Below are 6000 nucleotides of genomic sequence, written 5' to 3'. Positions count from 1 at the left end.
CCTTTGTATCTTTAGCGATTTATGATATCTTAAATAAATTTTATGTTTAAAATGAGGGTTGAACACTTTACAAAAGTAAAAATAATTTTTGTAAACTCACCAATGTTTCAATTTTTTTCTTGGTTCTTTTGCTGACTTTACTGAAACAATCTAGAACTTGAAACTCTTTCTTTTGATTGTGGATAACAACAATTACCCAGTGTGAATTGTCCAAATTGAAAGGAAAATATGCCTATGAAATAGTAAAGTTATGAACGTGTACATACTAATATTATGGTAATGTGAAGGCTCGTTTGAAGTGACATACCTTATCTTTCGCAAAAATACTCATCAATTACTCGTGACACAGTTTTTGATTTCTTTGTGAAATGTTTGTTGGGGAACGTAGTAATTTCAAAAAAAAATCCTACGTCACACAAGGATTTATCTATGGAGAAACCAGCAACGAGCAAAGGGGTAGAGCATCTTCATACCTTTGAAGATCGCTAAGCGAAAGCATTGCTAGAACACGGTTGATGGAGTCGTACTCGCAGCGATTCAGATCATGGTGGATTCCGATCTATGCACCGAACAACGGTGCCTCCGCGTTCAACACACGTGCAGCCCGGTGACGTCTCCAACGCCTTGATCCAGCAAGGAGGGAGGAGAGGTTGAGGGAGAGCTCCGGCAGCACGACAGCGTGGTATTCCGACAAGGCTTCGCCAAGCACTACGGAGGACGACGACGGGGAGGAGGAGTAGGGCTGCGTCGTGGAGAGAGGCAATTGTGTCTCAAAACAGCCCCAAACCCTCCACTATATATAGGAGGAGAGGGAGGAGGGTGCCCACCCTTAGGGTTTCCCACCCTAAGGGGTGCGGCAGCCCTAGATTGGGTTAGGGGCGGCGGCCAAGGGTGGAGGAGGCGCCCTAGGGTGGGCCTTGGGCCCAAAGGTGCCCCTCCACGCCTAGGGTTTTGCCCCTCTCCACCCCTTGTGCGCCTTGGGTCCATAGTGGGGGCGCACCAGCCCACCTAGGGTCTGGTTCCCATCCACTTTTGGCCCATGTATCACTTTGGGGCTGGTGGCCCTTCCCGGTGGACCCACGGAACCCTTCCGGTGGTCCCGGTACATTACTGTTGACGCCCGAAACACTTCCAGCGATCAAATCCTCACTTTCTATATATGAATCTTTACCTCCGGACCATTCCGGAACTCCTCGTGACCTCTGGGATCTCATCCGAGACTCCAAACAACCTTCGGTAACCACCTACACTATTCCCATATAACCCTAGCGTCATCGAACCTTAAGTGCGAGACCCTACGGGTTCGGGAAGCATGCATACATGACCGAGACACCTCTCCGTTCAATAACCAACAACGGGGGTCTGGATATCCATGTTGGTTCCCACATGTTCCACGATGATCTCATCGCATGAACCAAGATGTCGGCGATTCGATCAATCCCGTATGCAATTCCCTTTGTCTACCGGTATGATACTTGCCTGAGATTCGATCGTCGGTATCCCTATACCTTGTTCAATCTCGTTACCGACAAGTCTCTTTACTCGTTCCATAACACATCATCCCGTGGCTAACTCCTTAGTCACATTGAGATCATTATGATGAGCATTTCCGAGTGGGCCTAGAGATACCCCTCCGTCACACGGAGTGACAAATTCCAGTCTCGATTCGTACAACCCAACAGATACTTTCGGAGATACCTGTAGTGCACCTTTATAATCACCCAGTTACGTTGTGACGTTTGATACACCCAAAGCACTCCTATGGTATTCGGGAGTTGCATAATCTCATGGTCTAAGGAAATGATACTTGACATTAGAAAAGCTTTACCAGACAAAAAACACGATCTAGTGCTATGCTTAGGATTGGATCTTGTCCATCACATCATTCCCCAATGATGTGATTCCGTTATCAATGACATCATATGTCCATGATCAGGAAACTGTGATCATCTATTGATCAACGAGCTAGCCAACTAGAGGCTCACTAGGGACATATTGTGATCTATATATTCACACATGTATTACGGTTTTTGGGTTAATACAATTATAGCATGAATAATAGACAATTATCATGAACCAGGAAATATAATAATAACCATTTTATTATTGCCTCTAGGGCATATTTCCAACAGTCTCCCACTTGCACTAGAGTCAATAATCTAGTTACATTGTGATGAATCGAACACCCATAGAGTTCTTGTGTTGATCATGTTTCGCTCGTGGAAGAGGTTTAGTCAACGGGTCTGCGACATTCAGATCCGTGTGTACTTTACAAATATCTATATCTCCATCCTGGATGTATCCACGAATGGAGTTGAAGCGGCGCTTGATGTGCTTGGTCTTCTTGTGAAACCTGGGCTCCTTTGCAATCACTCCTAGGTCGGTGATGAACTCCTTCATCCAGACCCCTTCATGTGCTGCTTCCGAAGCAGCTATGTACTCCGCTTCACATGTAGATGCCGCCACGACGCTTTGCTTGCAACTGCACCAGCTAACTGCCCGATTATTCAAAATATACATGTATCCGGTTTGTGACTTGGAGTCATCCGGATCTATGTCGAAGCTAGCATCGACGTAACCCTTTAGGACGAGCTCTTCGGCACCTCCATAAACGAGAAACATATCTTTAGTCCTTTTCAGGTACTTAAGGATGTTCTTGACCGTTGTCCAGTGATCCACTCCTGGATCACTTTGGTACTTCCCTACCAAACTTATTGCAAGGTTCACATCAGGTCTGGTACACATCATGGCATACATAATAGAGCCTATGACTGAAGCATAGGGGACTTTACTCATCTTTTCTCTATCTTCTGTCGTGGTCGGGCGTTGAGTCGTACTCAACCTCACACCTTGTAATACAGGCAAGAACCACTTCTTGTCCTTATCCATATTGAACTTCTTTAATATCTTGTCAAGGTATGTCCTTTGCGAAAGACCTATGAGGCGTCTTGATCTATCTCTATAGATCTTGATGCCTAATATGTAAGCAGCTTCTCCAAGGTCCTTCATTGAAAAACTCTTATTCAAATAGGCCTTTATGCTTTCCAATAGTTCTATATCATTTCCCATCAACAATATGTCATCCACATATAATATGAGAAATGCTAGAGAGCTCCCACTCACTTTCTTGTAAATACAGGCTTCTCCATAAGTCTATACAAACCCAAACGCTTTGATCACCTCATCAAAGCGAATGTTCCAACTCCGAGATGCTTGCACCAGCCCATAGATGGAGCACTGGAGCTTGCATACCTTGTTAGCATTGCTAGGATCAACAAAACCTTCCGGTTCTATCATATACAATTCTTCTTTAAGAAAGACGTTCAGGAATGTCGTTTTGACGTCCATTTGCCAGATTTCATTATCATAAAATGCGGCAATTGCTAACATGATTCAGACCGACTTCAGCATCGCTACGGGTGAGAAGGTATCATCGTAGTCAATCCCTTGAACTTGTCGATAACCCTTAGCGACAAGTCGGGCCTTATAGATGGTCACATTACCATCCGCGTCAGTCTTCTTCTTACAAATCCATTTATTTTCTATGGCTCGCCGATCATCGGGCAAGTCCACCAAAGTCCATACTTTGTTCTCATACATGGATCCTATCTCGGATTTCATGGCCTCAATCCATTTGTTGGAATCCGGGCCCGCCATCGCTTCTTCATAGTTCGAAGGTTCACTATTGTCCAACAACATGATTTCCATGACATGGTTGCCGTACCACTCTGGTGTGGAACGTACCCTTGTGGACCTTCGAGGTTCAACATCAATTTGATCCGAAGTTTCATGATCATCATCATTAACTTCTTCTGTAGCCGATGCAGGCACCTCAGAAACATTTTCTTGTGCTGCACTACTCCCCGGTTCGAGAGGAGGTACAATTACCTCATCAAATTCTATTTTCCTCCCACTTACTTCTTTCAAGAGAAACTCTTTCTCTAGAATGGATCCGTTCTTGGAAACAAAGACTTTGCCTTTGGACCTAAGATAGAAGGTATACCCAATAGTTTCCTTAGAGTATCCTATGAAGATGCATTTTTCCGCTTTGGGTTCGAGCTTCTGTGGTTGAAGTTTCTTCACATAAGCATCGCAACCCTAAACTTTCAGAAATGACAGCTTAGGTTTCTTGCGAAACCATAATTCATACGGTGTTGTCTCCATGGATTTAGACGGTGCCCTATTTAAAGTGAATGCGGCAGTTTCCAATGCATATCCCCAAAATGATAGCGGTAAATCGGTAAGAGACATCATAGACCGCACCATATCCAATAAAGTGCGATTATGACGTTCGGACACACCGTTACGCTGCGGTGTGCCAGGCGGCGTGAATTGTGAAACAATTCCACAATTCCTTAGGTGTGTGCCAAACTCGTGACTCAAATATTCTCCTCCACGATGAGATCGTAGAAACTTTATTTTCTTGTCACGTTGATTCTCCACCTCACTCTGAAATTCCTTGAACCTTTCAAAGGTTTCAGACTTGTGCTTCATTAAGTAGACATACCCATATCTACTTAAATCATTAGTGAGGGTAAGAACATAACTATAGCCACCGCAAGCCTCAACGCTCATTGGACCGCATACATCGGTATGTATTATTTCCTATAAGTTGGTTGCTCACTCCATTATTCCAGAGAACGCAGTCTTGGTCATCTTGCCCATGAGGCACGGTTCGCATGTGTCAAATGATTCAAAATCAAGAGACTCCAAAAGTCCATCTGTATGGAGTTTCTTCATGCGCTTAACACCGATATGACCAAGGCGGCAGTGCCACAAGTATGTGGGACTATCATTATCAACCTTACATCTTTTGGTACTCACACTATGAATAGTGTAACATCACGATCGAGATTCATCAAGAATAAACCATTGACCAGCGGGGCATGACCATAAAACATATCACTCATATAAACAGAACAACCATTATTCTCAGATTTAAATGAGTAGCCATCTTGCATCAAGCGAGATCCCGATACAATGTTCATGCTCAAAGCTTGTACTAAATAACAATTATTAAGGTTTAAAACTAATCCCGAAGGTAGATGTAGAGGTAGCGTGCCTACGGCGATCACATCGACCTTGGAACCATTCCCAATGCGCATCGTCGCCTCGTCCTTAGCCAGCCTACGCTTGTTCCGCGGTTCCTTCTTAGAGTTGCAAATGTGAGCAACAACACCGGTATCAAATACCCAGGAGCTACTACGAGAGCTGGTAAGGTACACATCAATAACAAGTATATCACATATACCTTTGACGTTGTCGGCCTTCTTATCCGCTAAGTATTTGGGGCAATTCCGCTTCCAGTGACCGGTACCCTTGTAGTAATAGCACACAGTCTCATGCTTGGGTCCTTTCTTTGGCTTCTTCCCGGCAACTGGTTTACCGGGCGCGGCAACTGCTTTGCCGTCTTTCTTGAAGTTCTTTTTACCTTTGCCTTTCTTGAAACTGGTGGTCTTATTCACCATCAACACTTGATGTTCTTTCTTGATTTCTACCTTCGCATATCTCAGCATTGAATACAACTCGGGAATAGTATTTTCCATCCCTTGCATGTTGTAATTCATCACAAAGCCTTTATAGCTAGGTGGAAGCGACTGGAGGATTCTATCAATGACCACATCATCTGGAAGTTCAACTCCCAGCTGAGTCAAGCGGTTGTGCAACCCAGACATTCTAAGTATGTGCTCACTAACAGAACTATTCTCCTCCATCTTACAGCTAAAGAACTTGTCGGAGACTTCATATCTCTCGACATGGGCATGAGCTTGAAAAACAAGTTTTAGCTCCTTAAACATCTCATATGCTCCATGTTGCTCAAAATGCCTTTGGCGCCCCGGTTCTAAACTATAAAGCATGCCGCACTGAACCAGAGAGTAGTCATCACTCCGCGACTGCCAGGTGTTCCTAACGTCCTGGTCTGTCGTGGGAAAGGGAGGATCACCTAGCGGTGCATTAAGGACATATGCCTTCTTGGAAGCAGTGAGTATGAGCTTGAAG

This window comes from Hordeum vulgare, chromosome 5H (assembly GCF_904849725.1).
Source record: "Hordeum vulgare subsp. vulgare chromosome 5H, MorexV3_pseudomolecules_assembly, whole genome shotgun sequence".
NCBI lineage: Eukaryota > Viridiplantae > Streptophyta > Magnoliopsida > Poales > Poaceae > Hordeum > Hordeum vulgare.
Note: the sequence above shows the minus strand (reverse complement) of the source record.